This window comes from Heloderma suspectum, chromosome 4 (genome assembly GCF_057233095.1).
Source record: "Heloderma suspectum isolate Gila_16-S chromosome 4, 16-S_ref, whole genome shotgun sequence".
NCBI lineage: Eukaryota > Metazoa > Chordata > Lepidosauria > Squamata > Helodermatidae > Heloderma > Heloderma suspectum.
Genome location: NC_139461.1, coordinates 171284607 through 171310687, shown reverse-complemented (window position 1 = coordinate 171310687; position 26081 = coordinate 171284607). Strand labels below are relative to the sequence as shown.

The 26081-nt window shown below is 41.5% G+C and overlaps 1 protein-coding gene and 1 long non-coding RNA gene across 6 annotated transcripts in view; one reads left to right on the top strand and one right to left on the bottom strand.

Annotated features, from left to right (window-relative positions):
* The window catches only part of CEP350 (centrosomal protein 350), a 116201-nt gene extending 104308 nt beyond the window's left edge, over positions 1-11893 (bottom strand). For 3 of the 5 annotated variants that reach the window (XM_084851267.1, XM_084851263.1, XM_084851264.1), the window contains exon 1: positions 11523-11893. The gene's annotated coding sequence lies outside the window, so the exon portion shown is untranslated. The remainder of the gene's footprint in view (positions 1-11522) is intronic. The other 2 variants (XM_084851265.1, XM_084851266.1) reach the window with 1 other exon arrangement.
* A 9-nt stretch (positions 11894-11902) lies between these two features.
* Positions 11903-26081, top strand: part of LOC146347752 (uncharacterized) — a 16403-nt gene continuing 2224 nt past the window's right edge. The window contains exon 1 of the long non-coding RNA XR_014790410.1: positions 11903-12159. This is a non-coding gene — a long non-coding RNA (uncharacterized LOC146347752). The remainder of the gene's footprint in view (positions 12160-26081) is intronic.

Sequence of the window (26081 nt, the reverse complement as noted above, 5' to 3'; positions counted from 1 at the left end):
AGAGGTGTATGAAATTATGCATGATGTGGAGAAAGTGGAAAGGCAGAATTTTTTTTTCTCCTTTTCATATAATACCCAAGTTCACCCAACTGAGCAGAAAGGTGGGAGATTCAGGATAGGCAAAAAGAAGTACTTCTTCACACAGTGCATAGTCAAATTACAGGATTTGGTACCATAAGATGTAGTGATGGCCACCTACTTGGACAGCTTTAAAAGGAGATTAGACAAATTCATGGAAGATAAGGCTATCAGTGGCTGCTAGTCATGATGGCTATATATTACCTCCAATATCAGAGGTAATGTTTCAGTATACCAGTTTCTGGGGAACGTGAGCAAGAGGGTGCATTCATGTCCTGTCTGGGATTCCTACAGAGAGCTGGTAGGCTGCTGTGTGAGCAGAGTGCTGGACTTGACTGGCCTTTGGTCTGATACAGTATAGGTCTTCTTAAGTTCTTAGAGTACTAGTGTAAATCTCATGTCGTCACAAGTGCTAATAGTCTGAGAATGACTGGATGAAGATATGTTGCATTTAATATTTCTTTATGTTTCAGGTTGAAAACATGTGATGTAGGATCAGGCCCTGTTTGGTGTGGAGCAAATAAACTGCCACTGAACTGTAGAGCAATAGGAGACTGTTTGGCGTGGAACCAATAAACATACTGTTTTGCTGTTAAAGCTCAAGCTTTGAGCTTTTTCAAACTTTCAATGTTTTCTGCACATCTACACTGCTCAAGCTTCAGTTTTTTTTAAAAAAAGAACAAAAATTGGTCTGGTAGATCTCTAGCAATAAGCATTACACTAATATATTCTCATGTAGATAACAGCTATCTGTTGTTCATTCAAGAGCAGCCTGGTAAGGAACTGTTTTTGAAATGGCAGAAAACTAGGAAGTGTCAAGAAAGATGACTTAAAGGCAAGAAAAAAAGATTCAAGAAGGGCTTGTCCTACTCTGCTGCCCCAGTATCCAACACTATTGTCTATAATTCCAATGAAAAGGGAGTTTGGAGGTGAACTGCAAAAAGGAAAAACTTAAATTGACAATTTCCCCCACCCCACCCCACGTATAATGTGGGCATGCTACTGGGGCAGGTGGTGGTGAAGATGGATGAGAAGTCTGACACATAAATGGAAATGTGTCATGCAACATGAATCTGCTGGTCCACCAACATATCAAATGTAGTTTTTCACATAGGTCCAGTAAATGATGAGGAAAGCATAGTAAAAATAACTGATTACTAGCACCCTGTCCTAAACCCAGTTTTTCTCAGAAATTTGCCAGCCCTAAGTATGAAGGAGGCTGTTTGAAAAATCTTGACACATGAAACTGTCTTGTATGAAGTCAAGACTACTGTCTACCTAACGCTTACAGTAGTTCTCCAAGGTCTCAAGCAGAGGTCTATCCCAACCCTGGAAGCAAGCCTAGGTGGAAAAAGTACAAAAAAACTGGGGAGATGGGCTGCACACAGGTAAATGCTATGATAATCTTCTCACTGATATGACCATTTTGCTGTTAAAATTGATGCTCCCCACCTCCATTTACTATTTTATGTATTTATTTGTTTATTAATACTTATATACCACTTAATATAATAAAATCTCTAAGCAGTTTACATATAACAATATTAAAATTACAGCTTAGAATAGAGTATTAAAAATCACAGCTTAAAATACACATAGATCTTGTAGACAATCTAAGTTTAAAAGAAGATCTAAGTTTTAAACATACTGCTTTCACAAGTCAAAAGAAGGAACAAGAGTTGATTTCAGTTAGCTGGAAGAAAGCCAGAGGTGCTAAAGATCCTCTAATACAGCCCTCCCTAACCTGGTGCCCTTCAGATGTGTTGGACTATGATTACCACCATCATCAGCCAGCACACCCATCTCTGCTGGGTGGGGATGACAGCAGTTGTAGTCCAACATATCTGGAGGGTGCTGAGTTGGGGAAGGCTATTCTAACTCTTCAAGTTGTTTAATACATTAGTTTTCAACCAGGTCATATCCCAGCCTAAGGTGGTTTGCATCCGTGGCATCTTCATTATTTTTATTTTTGGTTGGTTTGTGTTTATTTTTAAAACAGAGAAAGGAAAAGAGGGTACACAAAATCATGACCATATGTAAAGAAAAGAGTTTCTTTATCATTAAAACTTGTGAAATTTTTAGCAGATTCAACACCAAAATACCATCTACACAACAATGAAGTTGGTTACTAGTTCCCAGTTCCTTATTCACAATAATGTTTGAAACAGAGCTCAGTCAGTAAACTGAATAAGGACCTAAAGTTTATGCCCCTGCACCCAAAAGTAAGCATTGGACTTCCCTATATCATATATCTCCATGACTGAGGGACTGTCTCCTTCAAGATGTGGGTGTGCACGCCAATGATAGCCAAAATATGTAGAAAAGAATAAGGAAGTAGGGCTGTGAACCTCACAATATGCTTTGGGCCACCCCAAAGTATACGTCCATACCTTCCAAGAGAGTGTCATCTACCAAATGGCATTGAATCACATCTGGCCCAGCACTTTTTTTGGACTCAAACATTGTCAAATCAATGGTGCCCCATATCAATAAAAGCCAAAGTATGTAGAAATAAATGAGGAACTGGGCCTGTGCACACCACGAAGTGCCTTATGCCAGCATGGGTAAATTGGGATTTTTGACCAAATTGTGGACTTTGGAATAAAAGCATCAAAGTTGTCATGAACACACAGTGATAATGCCTAAACATTTCCTGATACAGATCCCCCACACATCTACTCCTGTTAAAATTACAGCTTAGAACAGAGTATTAAAAATCACAGCTTTTGAGTTTTTAATTTTTATCCTTTTCACTTACAAACAAACAAAAGAACATTCCCAGTAGTAACTGTAAGATCCCGATAAAATCGAATGACAAATTTAAATTGCAAGTACATAAACACAAAACAAGGAGTATGCATGTTCCCAATGTAATATGAAATCCTGTAACATCTCTTTAAATATATGTGCAAGTGGTTCACTAGAAAATTACTCTTTGTTTTAATGTTGTGTTGTATGTTTTTAATGAATGTACACTGCCCAGAGAACTTCAGTTATTGGGCAATTTAAAAATGCAGCAAATAAATAAACATAGAAAATGTTAACGATGCTGTCTTGGAAAATTCATTTTATATCCATCACTGACCTAATACTAACAATATTAATAACCCAAAAGTAAAACTTTCAAACTTTTTGGATATATATGCAAATTGATACTGCATGGGACATAAATATATATGGGACAAAAAGCTTATGGACATGGCTATAATTTGAAACCTATTTTATGGATAAACTTCAACTAGAAACCTAGATATTTGTTCTATTAGTGGCATACTTCACAGAATGAACTTATATATTATATGAGTATATTACATAATTATATTATATTATTGTGGGGTTTATATCCCCAGTTCTTTATTTGTTATGGTCATCTGTGGTGCATTGTGCAAAAATAATGGCTTTAAACCACAACAGTTTATTAGGAGATTTAAAGCTAGCAAATTACAACTAAAGTTATTTACATAATAGAGCTGAGTAATACAAAAGGCCTTAAAATAAAATCTAAGTTGCAAAACGCAAATTCCTTTACCCTAGTTGTCCTTAGACTTTTCTAGGCTGCTTCTTCCTGCTCACTCTTCAGACTCTGGCTGTCTCTGCTCTTACCGGCTCTCTCGCTCTCTTTGTATACCCTCCTCCCTCAAAACTGAAAGTACTGCTTCAAACCTGAAGAAATGAAACTTAAGTGGAGAAATTAAACTGACAATTGGAGAAATGAAACTACTCTTCTCAGGGTTACCCCCTCACAACAGAAAACTCCAGGCCTCTACACCTGACCATTTTTCTCTTTGCCTCTGTAGGCCTCAGACCTTAATATAAGCATACATAAATGACTGTGTGTTAACTGCATATATACATCTCTTCAAATTAATAGAAATTCTACTCTTTTCATATAATATTTGTGAATTGCAGTTCTGTAAGGTTCCTTGCACCTTGTGTGTTTTTCTTGTTGGGAACTATAACTTCCATCATCCTTAGCAGCATACCTACTGGCCACGCTGATTGAGGATGATGGGAGTTTTAGTCTAACACATCTGGACTGCACCAGGTTGGAGAAGGCTGCAACAGACAGTACTGGGCTAGATGGACCAATATTCTGATTTTGTGTAATGCAATATGTACATACAATCATAAACATAAAAGCTTGCATTTTAAAAGCTCAATTCCCTGCCTTTTAATGAGATTTTTTGACTTTTTTTTAACAAAAATCCAGGCCATGCTAATAAATCTTAACAGTATGGATCATATTATCACACTGCTAGCCAACATTTGGAGAGACTCCATTTCTTAGAAGTTCAATGGTAGCTTCAGGCCTGCTGTGCCCAAATAAATGCTTGATGCAATATGAAAACAAGAGTCCTACATACTAAACCAAATAGGGGAATGGATAAGAACAAGTTATGATTAACTCAATTAAAGAAGGTGGGTTTTGCTTTCTGGATCTTGTGCTTATCTGCTGTCCTGTACTAAATTTTGGTCTTTTCCACTTAGATATGATATTCCACCTTGGTCAGTTTCAGAATCTTCCTGTCTGGAGCCTCTCTTCAAATGGATGGCATTAGGTTCTCAGCATATTATGGTGAACACAGCTCTTCTAACGATCTCGGCAGTCAGAGAAACGTGGTGTATAATGTCAAGCCAAAATAGTTTGACCCATTTTCCTATGTCAAATTGACTTTATGGGGGAATCCAGATTTAAAAATTGGAAAGAAAATGTTTTTGTGACAGACCTGGATGAATAAAATGATTTTTATCCTGGATCAATTATTGGGTGTTGATGATAAGTTTTTGCCATCAGCTTTGCAAAATACATTTGATTTGCCTGCTACAGCTGAATGGCAGTATTTGCAATTGCAACATTTGTTTGTACTGCCTCAGAGTCCCCTTCACTACTGGAAACACTTATTGAAGGTGATCAGGTATATCGATCAGGTATATTCATGTTTATAAATAGTTATTACCAGTGAATAAATGCGATACACAGGGTCTTCAGCAGGAATGGAACAGGGAATTGAAATGCCCTATTTTGCCTAATCAATGGACTTGCATTATGGCGTCTGTATCTGATATGTCTATGGACCTCTGGTTACATCTTATTCAGCAAAAACTTTTGGCTGGGGTCTATTGGATGCCACAACGTTTCTTTAATAAAGATCTGTCTACCTCAGCTATTTGTTAGAGTTGGTAATACAGTTCATGCTTCTTTTATTCATATGTTTTGGAAATGCCCAATAGTTGCCTCCTTTAGGGAGGAACTTATATGGATAAACTTTGTATTGGAAAGCTCTTTAATATTTACCAATGTACATGTTCTCGTAAATCTTTAAAATGGATATTTCATGCCCTCTTGGCTGCTAAAAGACTGATACTACAATACTGGAAGGATAAAAGCTCATTGCCTATAATGCAATGGATTGAAGACCTAACAACACTCACAACACTTGAAAGAGTGCTATATATGTGCCACTTGTGAATGGACTTATAGTTGGATACCTGGTTTGCTTTTACTGAAGTTTATGTGTAATCTATTCCTTTTTCTTTCTTTTAGAATGTTTTAATATTTCAACTGAGACCTTTAAAGCATGTAGTGACACTTGTGATTGGGGAGGGGGTCCGTTTTTTGTTTGTTTTGTTGAAACTCAAAATTAAAAAAAAACCTTGGGGTTGTTTAACCCAGAACAACCCCAAGTACCCCTGTTTAGACATCTTGGAAACAATCCTTCAAGGCGGCATTCAGTTAATACAAAAAGGAAGCGGCTTGCACATGGCTCAGACACAGTGCAAATCTCTACAAATTGTGGGTTAATTAACCCATGATTTGCCGCCAGACGCTGCTGTGACATCTGAACAAGGTCTCTGTTTTGTATACTTGTAACACTCACTGCTCTGCCTAGATTGCACAGGAACACGGGAAGCTGTCTTATACTGAGTCAGAGCACTAGCCCAGTACTGTCAAGTACTGTTGCTAGTACTGACGAGCAACAACTCTCCAGGATTTCAAGCAGGATTGCTTCCTAGCCCTACCTGGAGATGCTGGGGATTGAACCTGAGAGCTTCTGCATGCAAACCAGGTGTTCAATCACTAAGCTATGGTCTTTCCCTATATGAAAATCAAGTGCCCCAAAGTGGTTGTGCTAATCAGTACAAACTATCTTTCCATTCTGCCTGGACCCTATTAAACATTGTACTGGTCAAAGAAGAGAGTGTCCTCTTGGAATGAATCTAGGCAAATTTCACACTCACACACTCATCCCTCCTCTTTTGATATGGTAGTTTAGTCTTTCATCCAAACCCAAACAGCAGTTAGTCTTAACCATGATTTAAGCAAAGAAACCTATTTCAAATTATGGTTTATGAAGCTGTCTTCTTTAAAAAAGAAAACATAATTAAGATAAACCACAGTTTACGCTTCAGAAACAGTGCTAAATTGTGGTTATTTGAAAACATAAATGACAGCTTCCAATCTCCTCACATCTGCGCTGGAGGAGAAGAGGTAAGGTGGATCGCCTAGACACGTCCCCATAATGATAAACCATAATTATTGTTACATCCAGACAAGACCACTATTTTACTTATGTCGTATCTTTAGTCCTATGTAGACAACACTTAACTATGGTTTGGTTATCTTAACCATGCTTAAAGATTATATGCAAAACCCTAAACTACATAGTTAATGATTAGCCACAAGCCAAAATATGAAACTATGACTTGAAGTAGGCTTAGGAACTGTGATTTGCTTTAACCATAGTTAGGCATTGCACCTGAACCTAGCAAATTATGATTAAGGAGCTTTTCTCACTATATGAAAAGTATCCTGCTCAGGAAATAAGATGGCAGCACACATAGTACATGTGACACAAATGCCTTTAAAATGTAAATACTACATACCACTGCATTTGAACTGGCAAACTATGGTTTTCACTTGCCCTGCAAAGCAAGGCTGAGACACTACAACCTCAAAACTACTTAATGTAAATCAGTTACACCTTAGCAAAGTTTAACTAGCAGAAAATCAGTGGTGCGATAGTGCTGGACTTGGACCAGAGAGATCCAGACTCACATCCTTGTTCAGGCACAGTAAATAATAATATAGTATAACTGCGTTAACCTTCTGTTTACAAATTCAAGGGTTAAGTGGAGCACAAATACAGACTAACTCTTCAGTCATGGCACCCACTGGGTGACCTTGGGCCAGCCACTGTTTCAACACCTTGGCCAGTTGTTTTCTTTCAGCCTAATCTACTACATAGGATTGTGTTGAGAATAAGTGGATTCCTTGCAGTATAAAAATACCTGTAGTCAGCAATGTTAAAAAGCATTAGAAACGTGGGGTTTCCATTAAACCAATGCATATGTAGTTATGAAGTAGGACTAAATTAAACACACAGATCTTAACTAGACATGACACTGTGGAAACACCACAGGTGAGTTACACAGCTAAGGAGGAGAACTCAACAAGGGACTGACATTTTTGGCAGAATCCTCACATTGATGGTATCTAAATTTGCCCACAGAAACTTTGTAACCTGAAATTTATGTACACACTGTCCATACATTTTCAGACCTTTCTTCACAGCCTTGAAAGCAACACTTAAATACAATACTGAGATTCTCCAGATGTCAGTTTCTCCACTGCACAGCTACTAAATTCAAGACAACTTTGTGATTTTGCTGTACCAGTATGGAATGGAAGTATCTGTTTTATAAAGGCAAATTAGTATATCATATTAGTTTCTTTAAACGATAGAAAAATTGAGTTCCCTGGGATAAAGAACATGGGATGCAGTAGCAGACAGAACCAGATCAGAGCCACTCTCTTTAGAATTATGCAAAGACTTCATAGAACAGAACACAAAGCATAGCATTCAAATATTGTGTACAGAGAAAAAGGTGATAAGATTTTATATCGGCAAATAAGTCCCTACAAATGCAGACTATGAGAGTAAAACTGAATACCTGACCAAAGTACTGACAAGTAAAGGCCGTGAAAAGTTCACATGATCCCCAGCAGGCTACTTTTCAATAAAGTTTTTGCATTCATGAAGCAAGTGCCTGGACTCATAGTTTATGAAAATACAAAGGTCCTTAAAAAGCACCACAGATATTTCCTAAAACTGATTCATGCAACACATGGCCCCTTTCCCAAAGTCTCTGTTGAATAGCTTAAACTTTTAGGATATTCATCCCAATTCTTGTCATGCCAGGCTATTAGCCTATAACACCCTAAACCCAGTTTTCAGCACCAACATAAACCTATTTCTTTGGTACCATGGCCACCATATTGCCTACCCCTGGTTTAGTTCAATTGTCTTCTGGCCATCACCTCATCTTGTGGCCACACCCTTTGGTCTGTGTTGAGCCTACTGCTAATTTCATTGGATGACCACAGGGAGAAAACGGAAAAATCATGAGAAATGTATAAAATTATGAATAAAGGCGCAATCCTACACTTGTTTAGACAGAAAAAAGGACTTAGACAGAAAAAAAGTACTCCCATGCTGGGAGTTGTAGGCCTTTTTACTGTCTAAACATGCATAGAAGTGCACCCTAAAGGGAGTAAATAGAAATAAGTTGTCTCCCTTGTTCTAAAATGCAAAGTCTGTTCTTTTACCAGAGAAGGTGCTCCAGTGACCAATCTGCTGATGAGTTGTTCTTTTCTTTACTTTTGCCAATTCTATGATTTCCAGGGCAGTGTATAAAAAGTATCCCATGACAAAAATCCTGAGAGGTAATTTAGGCTGAAACCCAATGTTACTCAGGGAGTTTTATAGCTGAGCAGGGTTTGAACCAGAGTCTCCCTAAGGCATATCCAACATGCAATCTACTACACCTGAGATTTCCCCATTAGCCACGTGTCTCCATCCTTACATCTTCTCTCATGTATATGCTTGATATTTTGTCTTTGGAAAGTGATACAAGAAAATGGCCATTCTCTCACAGGCAGATTCCACAGTGGATCTTATCGCTGAGTAAACAAATGTAGGATTGAGTAGTTTACAACAATGTTGTAGGGTAGGTAAATATGATCCCCTTTTTGCAGAGGAGGTGCTCAACCCCAAACCTTTTAATGAACTAGCAAGGCTCCTGTGACAAAAAGTAAAGACTTCTTGAAATATATCAGAATCAAGAAATCAGCCAGTTGAACTGCTAGATAATGAACGCATACAAGGATTGCTAAATGATAAGGAGACTGCAGAGAAGCTAAATAAATTCTTTATGTTGGGTCTTCACTGCAGAACATGCTCAACAGATATCCATGACTGAATCATTTTTGTCAAGGAGGGCAACCCAAAAACTGGGTGAAATAAAGGTGACAGGAGAAGCCATTCTATGTTTTGTTTGTTTGACCTATGCCATCCTTCAACAAACATTTCCAGGATATTTTACAACGGAAAAAGAAAACCAAAAATACAATACAATCATGAAAACAATAAAGCCACAAGAACTCATAAAATAGCAGACAAGAACAACTCAATCGATGTTTTAAAGCCTCAAAAAATTAAAAGGACATCATCATAAGATGAGCCTCTGTTTGGAGCGAATTTTAATTGACAAGTTAAAAATTAGCAAATAACTGGGTTGAGATGGAATACATCCAGAGTTCTTAAAATGTTAAACTGTTAAATGTTAAATGATTTAATGGGGGGGGGGGGAGAGTAACTTGTTACTAAAATCCAGTCCTCTGATAAGGAGACCAAAAGTAGCCAAGTTAATATCAATTTTTGAACAGGGATCAGGAGGGGAAAATCTGGAAATTACTAATAAATTAGCCTAACATTGGTTCCTGGTAGACTGATGGAAAGCATAATTAAAGATATAATTATCAAGCATAAAGAAGAAGTTTCATTGAGGAAATATCAGGATAGCTTCTGAAAATGAAATCCTTCCTCACCAATCTATTGGAATTTTCTTAGGGAGCTAAGTCATAGATGGATGGGATAATCCAGTAGACTATTTGGACTTCCAAAAGGCTTTTGATAAAGGTTCCTGTAATACTAGAATTCACAATCATCCAATGAAACTGATTCAAAGTAGAGTGAGGACAGACAAGAAAAAGTACTACTCACAGACACAACACATAATTTATGGAATTAAATGCTCCAAGTAATGGTGGCTTTAAAAGGGAATTAGACAAATGCATGGAGGACAGGTCCATCAGCAGCTATTCAACATGGCAGCTAAACAGAACCTCTATGTTCAGAGACAGTATGCTACTGAACACCATTTGCTAAGGAGTAACGGCAGGAGGGTTACTGCCTTTAACAGGGCCATCTCTCCTATGAGGTAGAATGAGACCACCCTCAGTCTCTGCAGCCACCTTGCCCACAGTGAGGACCCTTCAAAGAAGGCACTGATGGGCAAGATTGCCAGTGCAGCTGCCACTAACACCGCCCAGAGAGCTTCAGCTATGGGGCGATATAGAAATGTAATAATAAATAACACAGTAATAAAAATGGGGGAAGGGGGGGTCCTCCCACCTTTGGTGGCAAAACATCTTGCACCAGCCCTGCCTTCAAATTCTGCTTATGGACATCCTGGAGTCATCTGGTTGGCCACTGTGGGAAACAGGATGCTGGAACCCTGTGCTATCAGTGTTCCAGCTTTCATGTGTTCACACTCTACCCATGGACACCAATGAGAGGAATTACCTGATATGTCAAGTTTGGAGGCAGGGCTACATGGCATGCCCTGCTCCTGGCTCATATGTGCACATATACAGCAAGTTGAATGCTCATATGCCATCTGATCCAAATACATGATTACGCAGAAGTAAATCTATTTTAATCGAATGGATGTGCCCTTAGCCTGTCAGTTTCTTGGAGAGAAATACCTGTCTTGTTTTTGTTTTTTGGTTATTCTGCATAAGTACAGGTGCACACACATGCATATCTGTGTTGGACGTGTGTGCACGCACACACACATAAATAAAAAAAACATTCTGTAACTCAATGGCTTAATAAGCTAATCCCAGTTAATAATAAATCACTGTTAAAAAGTCAGACTTTTGAGCCTACCTGTATTTCTTCTTTTGAGTTTCTTTAAAGTCTTTATATCAGTTGTTATATTTGTTGTATGTTTTAAACTCAGTAACATCATGGAGACAGTCCGTTAGCAAGACATGCTGTATGCTTGGGCCATAATGGCCTGGAACAAGGGACGACGCTTCTAAAACGGGCACCCAACCCCTAAGGGAGAGCCGTCTCTTTAAACCAGGAAGAAGCGAGTGACAGCCAGGTCGAGCCGCAGTGGGAAAAAAGGGTGCGAGTGGAAGAGCCACGGGGGAAGTAAGAGGCTGAAACGCCGAAGCGGGCTATTGGGGGCGGGGGGCACAAGCGGGCTAGAGCCTCCCGAGACCGAGGAAGGAGCCCCCTCCTCTTGCCTCCCCGCAACGCCCCCCGCTCGAAGCTCGGCCTCAGCACTGGTCCCAACCAACCGAGCCGCCTCACCTGTTCTATCGCCGCCTCCGTTCTTTCCTCCTCCTTCCCGGCGGCGGCTGAGGTTGCCGGCTCATCCCGCAAGGCTGGTGGACAGGGCGCTGAGACGAGACGGAGCGGCGGGCCGAGAAGTCGCTTCAGCAGCAACGCCGCCGCCAAGCCGGCGCCATTACCGGCCAACAACTGACACACAGGCACCGGGGAGGGGGTGGAGTGAGGAAGAGAGGAGCGGCGGCGGCGGCGGCGCGCGGTAGGGCGGGAGCCACTTCAGGAAACCTCGCGATATGTTCTAAGCTAAGGGAAGCCGTAGACCTTCCAAAAATGGCGCCGCGCAACCCCACCCCTCGCGCGCGCCGGACATCTTAAGTGTGTTAAAGCTGTGTGCCCCGCCCACCGCACCGGCTGAGAGGAAGCGCTACGGGCTGCTCCCTGTGGGCAGGGTCCGTTAGCGCGTTAAATGCCGAGTGGGATCCCTGTCTATTCCGTGTATTTCAGGAATGGTTGACAACATCTGTGTGAAGCCGCTGGGGCTATCATCAGGAGGTTTGGGGTGCGGTGTCATCAATATGTGGATGACACGCAGCTCTACCTCTCATTCAAATCTTCACCAAGGTTGGCCGTAGAAGCCCTGTCCAAGTGTCTGGAGACGGTGAGTGGCTGGATGGGGAGGAATAGGCTGAAGCTGAACCCTGACAAGACCGAGGTACTTTTGGTGGGAGACAAGAGGAGGCTGGGGGATGTTGACCTGGCATTGAATGGGGTACGGCTACCCTTGAAAGACCAGGTCCGCAGCCTGGGGGTCATTTTAGACTCCCAGCTGTTCATGGAGGCTCAGGAGTCAGCTGTGAGCCTGCCAGCCAGTGCTGTACCAGCTCCATCTGATATGGCAGCTGCCCTGCTACCTTCCCGACCATCTGCTCCCATCAGTAGTATAGACCCTGGTCTCTTCTCATCTAGACTACTGTAACGTGCTCTACATGGGGTTACCCTTGAAGATGGTTCGGAAGCTGCAGCTGGGGCTCAGCAGCTTGCCTCAGCCACCGGTGTGATCACATTACTGCAGTGCTGAAGGAGTTGCACTGGTTACCAGTTGTTTTCCAGGCCAAATACAAGGTGTTGGTTTTGACCTTTAAAACCCTATATTGTTGCGGCCCAGCCTATCTCAAGGAGCACCTCCAGCAACACCACACAGGCCGATCAGCCTCAGATGGCCTTCTCTCTGTCCCATCAGCCAGGACAGCTAGGCTGGTGAGGATGAGGGAGAGGGCCTTCTCTGCATCGCCCCCACTTTGTGGAACTCCCTCCCTAGGGAACTCAATTATGCCCCCTCTTTAATGAGCTTCTGCCACGCATTAAAAATGTGGTTGTTCAGGCAGGCATTTGGGGTGGGTTAGGGTATTTTTAGAAATATGATGTTTTAATGTGGAATTTTATTGTTTTAAACTGTTGTATTATTGTACATCGCCCAGAGTGGCCGGGTGACTGGCTAGATGGGCAATTAAGAAATTTAATAAATAAAAAAATAGGAATATGTTCCCCAGGTAGCCAATAGCTCATTAAAAAAAAAGTATCAAAAATATGACGAAGAATATATCAGAAAGAATAGAATGAAGATTATCTGACATTAAATCAGTTAGATTTATTTCTGAATAAGCCATGGCCATTAAAGTCCTATACTCTAATCATAAACGTCTTTGCTCAGAAGGTCCATTGAACTGAACGGGGCTTACTCCCTGAGAAGCACACATAGGACTGCAACTGTGCAGCGTGCAAGTTAGTTATTCAGAAATATCACAGCGTTTCGTGAGACTTATGCCCAAGGAAGCGAAGGGGCATAATTTTATAGTGTTAGCACAACCTCTGGGCATGGGTGTCCACAGGAATTTTTTGGTGTGCATTTTCCTTGTGTGTGCTCTTTTGTTGCTTAGCATCACATTCCACAACATGTAGAAGTCTACACAAAGTAGTAGAGGATACTGGGATCTGAACAGCACAAAAGCAGAAGAGTTTATACTGAAGAAGCATCACAAACTCCAGCAAAACTTTATTTGGAGTGAGGAATAAAAATACGCACACACTTAGGAGCAAGAGTAAAAAAAGCAGTCTTGGGACCTAGAGCATATGCTGAGTTTACTGCAGAGAGGATGTTCTGAAGAGAGTGTGACTAACTCTCTCTCAGTTCCATCTACTTCCCACAAGTTTCAGCCCTTAAATTCACCAGGTTAAAGAGACACCCGATACGACTTAGGTTCCCTTTACCCAACCAAGAGAAGTACCCAGGAAATATGAACTATTGGTAGCGCAGAAAGATGAACAAGACGTGGGATTTTATAATTTAAAAACAACTTAAAGTTTAATACTAGCGATGCCATATCTTATAATTAATCACTCAGTTCTTAATGACAGTAACTTCCAACTCAAAAGCCCAAGGTGGCTGGAACCAGTCAACCTATTCAAGAAAAGGGATAAAGGTTTTGTTTGCATTTTGGAAGACAAAGAAGTGAGATAAGGCTAGATAAAGCTGTTCAGGTTGCCCAATAGGGTGCCAACTGATCGGATGCTCTAGAGGGGACTGTGGATGTGTATCAGAAGTAGGGGTTTGTCACAGACTACAACCCCAGCATTCCAGTCCATTGGCCATGCTGGCTGGGCCTGATTGCTGTTGATGTCCGAAACATCTGAAGAGCACCAGGTTGGGGAAGGCAGCACTAGAGAATAGCAGTGGAGTCTGTGGGGAGTGTCTTTAGGAGTGGGAGGAGAAATGAGTATGTTTGATCAGTTTTTAGGGTTCTAGAGGAGCCTTGACGACTCACATAATGTGAAAAGTAACCAGGCACTTTTTACATCAACTAACACAATTTTTGCATGGCTTGAATTTTGAACCACAGAGCAGAATCCAATGCTGCCCAGCCGCTAGCAGAGTTGGCCACTGATTCTGGTCCGCATGCGGCCAGCCCCGCCACTTCCTGTACGCAAGCAGCCCTTACCGCTTGCGGAACTGCGATTTAATGCTTCAGGAGAGAACAAAGCAGAGACATTCATTTCTGGAAGGGGGCAGGTTGGCCTTCCATAAACTAGCATTTCCACTTGTTTTGGGGCTTCCCTCATGAAATGCTAAATTGCGGTTCTGCAAGCAGTAGGGGCTGCTTGCAGACCAGAAATGGCCGGGCTGGCCAGGCACAGACCAGAATCAGCAGTCAGTTCCACTAGTGGCTGGGCAGTGTTGGATTCTGCACACAGCAATGTTCTTTTGGAACTGCATATTCTTCCTTGAAATGTACATTTTGTGTATGGTTGCACATTTTTAAAAAGCCCTGATAGCATCAGAGAACAAGTCTACCATTTCTGGTAGATCTGGTGACTGAGCAGCAATAAGGAGTCCATCATACTATGGTCCATTTGCTTTATGACACAGGTGCTCCTCCAGCTGTCCACACCGAAGGCCTAACAGGCCACAGCACTGCCTTACTGGTCCAGCCAGAAGGCTGGCCTCACCGCCCTTTCAAGGTCCACATTCTACCATTTGCATTGCAGCCAGTCTCCACTGAGCTCAATGGAATCCCATTCTCCACACCCAGGTTTAATTTACTGATCTCTCCTGGCTGGGCCTTGCTTGCCTGTCTTTCAGGGAAATGGAGAGTAGAGACAGATGGGACAGGTGTGTGCAACATGAGGTGCTGTTGGCCACTCTCTAAATTGAGCTACTTTGAAGTGGAGGAGCCTGGCCCTGCTGCTGCCGCCTGCATTGTTGTGAACCACCCGCCAGTTAAAGTCAAGGGTATCCCCCACTCCCATGTTTGACCAACCTCCTGTCCTGGCCTGGCCTTGCCAATACAGCTGGAAACTGAAAGTAGAGGTGGATGGGGCAGGCACAGCAAGAGCAGCTGTTGTTGCTGCTCTCAGAAAGATATGATGACTAGAATGGGGGGGGTAGTTGCACCCCTTTGCCTCTATGAGCAGATGCCCATGCCTCTGGGACATTTTTGTGTACTGTTAATGCAACAACTGTGCAGTTCATATTTACCCAGAAGTAAGGCCCATTACATTCAGTGGGACTTACTGCCAGGTAGGTGGGTTGATGATTGCAATCCTATTCTTAGAGCAAAGTTAGCTGCCTATGGTCCTCCCTCCCTCTCTCTCCTTATATACAAACTCCTTGAAGGTTTTTCTCCGCCTTCTCTATATATCAATTTGAGAACTATATATCCATTGGGGGACATTCACAACATTCATGGATTGCCACCATTCACCACTTTTTGGACATTCACTGTAACAGATACTGTGCCAAAGCTTCTGTGCCAAGTTCACTGAAATTCTGCGCCAAAAAAAGCTGGATTCTGAAACACTATGTATTCAGTAAACTAAGATATACTGGTTTATTTCGCATAATTTGTCTTGCTTCTACTCAACATAAGGAGGGACAAAGAGTTGTGTAATGCACCAACACCGCCCCCTGCTCTTCTTGACCATTGGGAATTGTGCTCTCACTCTTCCTCCAACCACTGGGATTTCACAATTTCAAGCCATTCTTCACAAGAACTTGAAACCTGCCTTCATTTAGAATGAAAGTTAAAATGCCAAGGATCTTTGCTTCTTCACCCAGTATCAATTTCTGTGCTTCAGTCATGGAATACATGGTGCATTATATGATTAAAGTAATTTGACATACCATGGTTTACTTTTTTTACTAGTTCAGATTCTGCTGAAGTAAGAGTAGGCAAGCTTTTAACTATTAGAGGAAGCTTAGCTGGAACCTGAGCAACACTTTAAAAGACATGCAGGAGATTTAAAACAGTTTTGTTGTGCATACTGTTAGAGATGTTGGATTGCTCATTGAAAAAAGTAATTGCATGTCTATAGTGTGAAGTCCTTCTCATGTACAATACACTATCTTAAAGGGAAGTAGAAATATCTGGCCAGAGTGTCTCAAGGAGCAATTCTATGCATGTTTAGACAGAAAGAAGTCCTACCAACATTCCCCAGACAATCCTATGCACGGTTTTCTGTGGAAATATGCACAGAACTGCACCCTAAAAATGTTTGCATTTCTAAGCAATATACTTACCCATTAATATTAATGAGACTTTTATGCAATAACTATTAAATCACAGAGTACCGGATACTGCTAAGGCAATAGTCTGCCAGGTGTACATTAGTTTCACTTTGGAGGTATATGGCGAAAGGATGGCATGAAAGAAATAAAGTTTCAGAGTGTAGACACTTAAGAAATTGTTCAAGAGCCGTTACCTTAGGCCCTATTTATTTAAAATATTTATATGCCACCCTTCATTACCCAATGAGAGGGCGGTGTACAAAATTTATTTGAACAATTAAAATAAAAGATAACTATCTATTAAACTAAGTATTAAAATCAACAAATGCCAAAGTAAACAGTTGAATTTTTAACAAGTGGCAAAACACCATCAAGGATGGTGCCTGTTGCACTGCAGTGGGGAGAGAATTCCAAAGCTGTGGTACCACAACAGAAACAGCCCTGTGACTAGGGATGGGTGAACTCAGCAGGGTCCAGGCTGTGCGGCACTTGCCAAACCCTCACCAGCCAGCTGGCCCTGTTTGTTGTGCAATGTGCTGAGCTGGGCGGTTTGCGAACACCTGCCTAGCAGTGAGTAGCCACCCACTTCCTTGCTGAGCCGCCATTTTGCGGGGAAATGTCAGCTCATCCTTGTTCATAAACGTCCATCTGCACAAACAGCTGTCGTAAATGGTCCATAGACCACTGTCACAAATGGAGGCTATTGTGTTACTGGACTGACTAACCATCAGTCTCTGCTAAGGGGCTGGGACCTGAGATCCTCATAAAACGAAAGACTCACTCCTGCTAAAGCTTCCCATATACCATCTAACTGGAAGCCAGATCCACGTGCTCGCTCTCTCAGACCATCCTTTCTATAATAAACTTCACATACGCTCTTAGACCCAAGACTCTACTCAAGTAAAGTGATTAGGTAAGTTAGACTAACGTTTTACATTTTTACTTGGAATTCTGTGTATATGTGTGATTGTTGCCTTCCCTGATTTCTCCCACTCCACCTTATTTTAAAATGGATTTCTCACTGAACTCTTCCCCATGTGAGAGATCACATGGTTACAAAACTACTGTTAGTGTTTAAAGATTTTTAAATGGTTTTAGTAAGCTCTCTGTTTCTGGGCTTTGGAAAGGAAAGTCTGAAGTACCTTTCATTTTTCTTTTTACCTAGAGCTGGGCTGAAGGGAGGGGGCCTTGGCAATTGGGCTCAGAAACTCCCCAAGCAGCTGGACAGTCTAGAGTGCATCAGGAGGTTCATCCTGACTGGTGGCAGCCTATCAGAATTTTTTTTTCCTGGGGAACCCACATAAAGAACGGGTCCACATGGAGGAAAAGTTATCCCCTCTCCTGGTCTTGTAACAGGCCCTCCCTCTGGTTGCCGTCAGATGTACCTGTGCAAGCGAAGGAACAACCAGGAGACCCTGACCACTTCCTCAGATAGCCTGGTTCCAAGTTGTTTAGAACCTTCTGTGTCAATAACATCATCTTGAACCTGGCCAGGAAATATATTGGCACCCAGTCTAGTTCTCTGAGCCAAGATGTAACATGCTCACGCTAGGCTGCCCCACTCAGCAACCTAAGCACCAGATTCTGCACTAATTTCTGGATCAGTCTCAAGGGAAGCCCCATACAGAGCACATGGCAATAATACAATCTTGAGGGTACCAATGCATGGATCCCTATGCCCAGACTATCCAGTCTATGCCCTATCCAGGAACTGCTATACCTGATATACCAGTCAGAACTGGTAAAAGGTACTCCTAATCATGGAGTGCACCTGAGCTTCCAGTGATAGAGATGGTTTAAGGAGTACCTTCAGACTCAGAACCAAATCCTTCAGGGAGAGTGCAATCCTGTCCAGAACAGGTAACCTACCTAATTCCCAGACAAAGGAACCACCTGCCCACAATGTGCCAGTTCACACAATCATGGCATGGTTAACAAGCCACAGTGGCTTATTTCCCCTGTGGCATGTTGCTGTCCCCTCAAACAAGCCAAGCCATCCAGGTTCAGATGACATGGCAAGCCGCACCAGCAAGGGTAAGACAGACAAATCCAACCAGCACATGCAGCGGGATTAACAAGCCACTGTGGCTTAACCATGCTGCGATCATGCGAGCCAGATCAGTGTCTCTGTCTCCATAGGATTCAGCCTCAGCTTATTGGCCTTCATCCAGCCCACCACTACTTCCCAACACTGATCTGTCTAGGACCTGTATAACCACACCTCACTCAGATGTCACAGAGAAACAGAGCTGGATGTCATCAGCATACTGATGATACAGTGCTCCAAAGCTAATTACCATTCCCAATCGTTTCATAAATAGCACTGGGGACAAGATAGTAAGTACTCTGCGGCAACCCAGTGTGCAAATGCCAGCGGGCAGACATACAATCACCCAATGCAACACTGACACCAGCCCTGCAGGTAGGAGCAGAATTGCTGTAATGCAGTGCCTCCCACCCCAACCTGCAGGGCCGGTCCAGGAGAATGCCATGGTCAATGGTATCAAAAGCCACTAAGAAATCAAGGAGAATTAACAGTGTTGTACTTTCTTCATCGCTGTCCTGCTAAAGGTTATCCATCAAGCCAACCAAAGCTGATTCTGTCCCAGAACCAGGCCCGAAACCATATTGGAACAGGTCTAGATAATTTGTTTCCTCTAAGACTGCTTGGAGCTGAGCCATTGCCACCCTCTTGAGCACCTTACCCAGAAAGAGGGTGTTTGCTACCAGCTGGTAGTTACATACTCCTGGATCCAGGTTGGGCTTTTTCAGGAGCAGACACACTGCCACCTCTTGTAGAATGGCAGGCAATTCACACACTGGTGCCGCCATATGACAGCTGTTTCCCCATGATAGTAATGTGCATGCTGGAATTACACAGTAGGGGTGAATGACATGTTCTTTCACAGGCAAATATTATTTTTGACCAAAGAAATGGTATTATTTGCCTTTTGCATGTCGTTCTAACACTTATTACCGGTACAGCATGGGACCAAATGACAAGGAAGTAGCTCCTATGTTGTTGCAGTTAAGTGTAAACTAACCCTTAAAAGCAATAACTGAAAAAAATAGTTAAGGTACAGGTTTGGAATTTCTCAGAAGAATAAAATACCTGATGTCTGGATAAAGGACTAGGAAACACAATTATGGAGGAATATGCACTGAATTCTTCCCTGCATATTTCTTGCAAAATTTGAAAAACAATCTAGTTACGCTCAGCCATCATCTTAAATCCAAAGCAAAATTTTGTCTCATGAACAGATAAATGGTAGAGATTGCAGCATTCTCTAGCTAACTTCTATGTATGCACAGGCAATATTATACTGGCTAGCACCCAGTTAATAATAGGCTTACACTGACTTTGAGCCATACTTTGGCTATTCACAACTGTACCTCAGCACTGAGTGCTCCCCCTCCTCTTGCATGCTCCGATTCCCTCACTTTCTGGTTCAAGCAAACCATGGTTTGCTGTGACAGCCAAAATAGGAAACTAATGTGCACAAACTATAGCTTACCTCCAAACCAGAATTGCAAATCCAATTGGAAACCCAATTCATAATTTTCCCAGTTCAAACACAACAGCAATTTATGATTTGCCCAAACCAGAAAGTGGGAGGAGGGAATCTGATCTCATGAGAGCCAAACCATGGTTTGGCTCTTACGTGTGAACCAAGCAGCTGTCCAATTGTTGGCTAATAGAAATACAATCTTGAATTGAGCTACACAATCATAAATCTTATTTCCACCAAATCTAGACAGATGCATCTGTGTGTAGAATTGCACCCAGAGCCCTTGGTACACAAGATTTGCTTTGCGCAGTGTAATAGCTGGATTTTGGCAAGTTTAAAATGTTATCTGTTCTCCTTCCTCATTAAAAAAAGGTGTCACACCAAAAAGAGGCATGCATAAGCAACACAAAGTCACTGGCACTGTTGATTATTCCCCTTTTAATTCCTGCAAAATGACACTTCATCCTTGAGAGTTCAAATCAGATTAAGAGAGTACCATTTATATTCTTGAACATTCCATTTCTGCTTAATTTTTAAATAGTACTGACTTATAACATCTCAATTAGAAGCCAGTTTCTAGGGGTGCTTTGAGACAGAGGGGGCCTAGCGCTAACAATCAGAAGGCATTGTGCAACTATTCCATCTTCCTTAACCAAGTTAAGAAGTGGTGGGAAAATATGGGGTGGGGGGTACGAGTGGAAGATGATGCCTAGATACCTCCCCATGAAATTCCATGAATGAGGCAGTGCAATGGCACAATAAAAGCCTGGTCTGGAAGTACCCTAGATTTAATTTTCTGAAACACAGCTCCTTCTCCTTAAATTCACCATAATTTTCCATCCACAATGATTTACCCTTCCTCTTTTGATCCCTTTCCCTACATAGCATTCATCAAATTTTACTCAGGATTACATTTTGCTCTATCTAATTAGTGGGTGAAATCAAATGAAAAAGTACGATTCTTCTAATTCCCACAGATGTCCGAAAATACTGAACGAAGCAAATTAAAAAATGCAAGCCTGCAGCAGAGGAACACAAGACATTCCTCAGGAAGTCAAATCCCCTTTTGAGTTACCTTTTTTTTTATATAACATTAGTACAATTTTAGAAACACAGTAAAGCTTTTACCTGCTTGAAACAAGCACAGATGGCAAGGGAGGGAACAACCAACAAGTGACCTCACATTTTAAAGCTGTTTCAGTGAACTTCCATTGAGCTGCTATGAAGCAAGTGAATCGCAGCTGCATACTACAGTACTGGCAGGGAGGGCAAGAAGGACTATATGTAAAGAAGCCTGCTATCACTTTACATCAGTCAGATTATTGTGGCTGAGGGAGAGGGGCGATGGAAAGTTTTCCACTCCATAGTACTCTTGCACACTCCTCCTAAAAATAGAGGGAGGCAGCTGGATGTTATAGCTGAAACCAAAGAAGATCCCTGAATGGCATTAAAGGAAGCCTGCTGGTATTTTGGGATGGCCTGCCTCCACCTGTTGAGGCCAGAATGAGGATTGTCCACACACAACCATATACTATGGCCAAGATTCCAAATACGATAGAACTGAAGGAGGCTGCAAAAGGAAAACCAGTGCTAAATAATTATGCATTTACTTAGGTTGAAATGCAAAATTACAATATTCCCTTTAAAAAAACCCTCAAATAAATCAAGATACACATGAGCACACTCGTATTAACCTCATGTGTGCCTGGACATATTGTATAACTATTCTTCAAAAAATATATAAAACAGCACAACAGCACAGATCAGGTTTCTGTGGTGCTTTGCAAAATTGTACCCAAATCAAGCTGTCTCCTCTAGACATAAATCAGGCCTGTTTTATTCTGCATAAAAACAAATCCTGCACTGAGAAAACTCAAATTGCCATGCTTAAATTCATTTTGCAAATCAGTATAAATTCAGTAGTATCACTAAGGGCCTCTTTGGACCAGGGTGGATTGATTTAAATCAAGGTAATTTGTATCAGCAAGAAAAAAAGGTCAGTTTAAATCAATGATTTAAATCAAGTTTCCCACTGATACTTTTCCATATATTTCTTGAATAAATCTGACTACTAAACTATGTTAATTTACAACTACAGTATTATTTACACTATTTCATTCTTACAAGCAGGCTTTACATCTCTTGCATCTATATGTAAAATATGCTTTCCTTTTTTACGTATAGAGGGAAATTCTTCAAAACAGGTTTAGACAAATTCATGGAAAAGGCTATCAATAGCTACTAGTCCTGATGCCTCTATGCTACCTCCAGTAATCTGAGGCAGTAAACCTAGGTATACCAGTTGCTGGGGAACATGGGCGGGAGGGTGCTGTTGCCATCGCATCCTGCTTGTGGGTTTCCCGTGGGCAGCTGATTGGCCACTGTGTGAACAGAATGCTGGACTAGATAGACCCTTGGTCTGATCCAGCATGGCTCTTATGTTATTCCCATATAGGATCTTATGACCAGCACCCATGACATTTTGAGGTTAACAGCACAATCCTTTGCATGTCTCCTCAGAAATAAATTCCATTGAGTTCAATACGGCTTACTCCCAGGTAAGTGGGTATAGGATTACAGCCTTAGTATTAATATGAGAATACAGGAAACTGCACAGTGTGCAAATTTCTCTTTTCTTTGCAGTCTTGCTTCTTTCTGCTTCACTCTTTCTTAGCCCAGCCTTGGCCCACACAAAAAAAGTAGCAAACAAAAATGAAATGCCCATGACTGATAGGTCAAAGCAAAGTTTGATAGTTACAGGGTAGAGGACATCCAACTTAAATTTTGAAAGATATTTTTTAAGCATCAACTTTTATCCATCCTGCTATATTGTCTGTCTTAACTTCCTCTGCCTTGCTTGGCCCGACTTCACCACCACATAAGCACAGAACAACAATCATATCTAGCCTGTGCCTTCGCTCATGTGACTTTAGTCAGAGAAACTGGAAGCCCAGAACTTTCAAGAAGCAAGAGGTGGTAGTTAGGCTGGACAGAGCTATTTTAATGAGATGAAAAAACTGAAATTAATGTCCATATTTGATTGGTGGGTAACTTCATTTTTAAGGGACTTTAAAAACATGTTTATGATGTGTTATTTTTGACAAATAACAGTTACAAGTGAGGAAGAAGTTTAGTTTCGATTTTTTTTTAAAATGAGAACAATCCATTTAAATAAAAAAATCCAATTTAAATTTTTAAAAACTTTTTAAAATCATTTTTATCCACCCTGCTTTGGACATTTTTATAAAATCAGCAAGATAGCATGCACAGCAAACACGTCTGGTTCTCCCTGTACTGAGAGACTATGCATCTCCCTGTTTTGCACAAACCGGGAAGCACTGGGAGTAGCTTGAATTAAACTTTTCCCACTTTTACAGAATGCCCAAAATGTCTCTAGCTTCACAGATCCTTGCTCAATGTGTGTGCTTTATTCTGAAGCTGTGGTTGGACATCATGATAAACCCGGGTTTAATGTGACAAGAATGAGCTATAGCAACTGTCAAGCTCATATGGTCCCTCCTTCCCTCTCCTCCTCTAGTTTGGTCATTAGGGCAAATAAGCCATTGTGGATTTGAAAATTTCTGACAGACGACATGGTAACCCATGATGGGTTAAACAAACCATCATGGGTTATTTAACCCATCATGGGTTATCGTGTCATCCGAGCCCAGTCATTATAAGGCAAATTCCTATCTACAGAACACACAAAGTAACAGACATATTGGTGGGCAGTTAGATAGCCCAAGAGCATGGTGTAAAGAAGAAAAGTATCAGTGATGCAAAGTAATGTAACCTGCTCTGATTTCACACCTAAGGAGCAAGTGAAGTGCAAGAACAGTACCTTTGCTCAGTATTTGTGAAGTATTTTCTTGTACATCAGTTTTCTACAAGTATTTTACGGAATACATGATCATGTTTAAGACCCCTACCCCCGCCCTGCAACCTGAACATGTATGTTATGCTGCACTACTAAAAGGGGGTGGATGGGGAGGAAAACTCTTCTTGGTTATAATTGTTTTAGACCACAGGGCCCCCCAGAGAGCTGGATCTATAGCCATATTAAAATTGTGATAAATCATGCACTAAGACATGAAGTGGCACCTTTTCATATGGAAAAGGTTAAATGTACAGAAGCATTTGACTGAAATTTCCTTGTTTTTTTCCCTTTACATGCAACAAGGAGAGTACTGGTCTTTCATCAGCAGTGACAGAATGGGATGGGGCGGGGAGGAAGAGAAATTCTACTTCTTGAGAGCTAGCAACTTCAGATTTCAATGTATCTAGAATTTCCTTCACAGGATAGAACTGGGTGCATACAACTATTGTACTAGAGGCAGTTTCACACAATATATTTCTCCCCTCTAAGTGTATTCCTCTGCATACATTATAAATGGTAGCATGGGAAATTTGAGCTAGCCTATGTAGATTTTTCGTTAGGCAAAAAGCCTGAGATTCAACCTGCCTCATATGTTTCATGTGAAGTTTCTTAAGACACTGAAAAACTCTAGACATATGGAAAACCAGAAATAAGTGCCAATGATCAGCAACTGACACATACACCTGCAGCATTTTCATACCTCCCATGACGAAATTACTCAAGTAGCCAGCTCCAAACCCCCCCATGAGTATACCATGTTAGACAGCTATATTAGTCTTTTTATAGCATGTAATAGATAATCCTTTTGTCAAAAATCATTGAGCTTCATGTGATTGCACTAAGTCTTTTGATTTATGGAATCTGACGAGCAGGACCTCTTCCCCCCCAAAGTTATCCTTTCCAAACTCCAGCACTGAGACTTGTACAAACAAACCCTGACTAGGAAGTTACCCCAGCACTTAGTAAAGTGCATCTCAAAGGCAATTCAGTCGCCCTAGGCAGTTTTCTCTGTGCTTATTTAGTTAGGAAGCTCTTGTCACTGTTCACATCCTTTAATTAGGAAGTCAAACATGATCCCACTCTTGTTGTTCAGTCGTTAAGCCGTGTCCGACTCTTCGTGACCCCATGGACCATAGCACGCCAGGCCTTCCTGTCCTCTGCTCTCTCCCGGAATGTGCTCAAGTTCATATTCATTGCATTGGTGATGCTATCTAGCCATCTCATCCTGTGCCGTCCCCTTCTCCTTTTGCCTTCAATCTTTCCCAGGATCAGGGTCTTTTCCAGTGACTTTTCTCTTCGCATTAGGTGGCCAAAATATTGGAGCTTCAGCTTCAGTATCTGTCCTTCCAATGAGCACTCAGGGTTGATTTCCTTTAGGATGGACTGATTTGACCTCCTTGCAGTCCAGGGGACTCGTAAGGGTCTTCTCCAGCACCACAGTTTGAAAGCATCAGTTCTTCAGTGCTCAGCCTTCCTCAAAAGATTTGACTTCTACACATCCTAACCTCCCTCTGGCTCATTTAATGCCATTATTTGAACTGTAATGCCCCAAACTAAACATAGTGCTCCAAAAATAATGCAGAGCAGAACACTACTGTTACTTCTTTCCTTGACTTGGAATCAATATTAATTAAAATGGCACTGGCCTTCTGTACTATAGCCAACAGCTTTCCTTTCATCTGTATGCTGCTCCCCCACCCCTCAAGTTAACCTTTACCCAGGCATGACAGAAATATGCTCTTTTATAGTAGTAAATCGTTAGCAAGAAGCATTTTAAAAAACACCAGCCACTGATCAAATAAAAAGGGATTAGTTTATCCAAAGTATATTGTTCATGATAAGCAAACTCACCACAGTAGATCATTCATGGGGGAGGGGGGGTTGCTACCATGTTTCAGGTCAGTGTGTAATGTCTATTTGCAGTAAGCACAACTAATTAAGACCCAGCTGTTGTAGAAACACTGCTCATACACCAAGAGGACTCACTGAATCATTCTGCCACACTTTTCCTCCTCACTTGAAAATTAAGCAGATTAGCATACATGGCAAGTAGTTTGCACTACTCCCATCTATACCTGATAATCTGAAGGAAATTACTGCTGTCACATCACAGAAGCACTAACTGCACACCA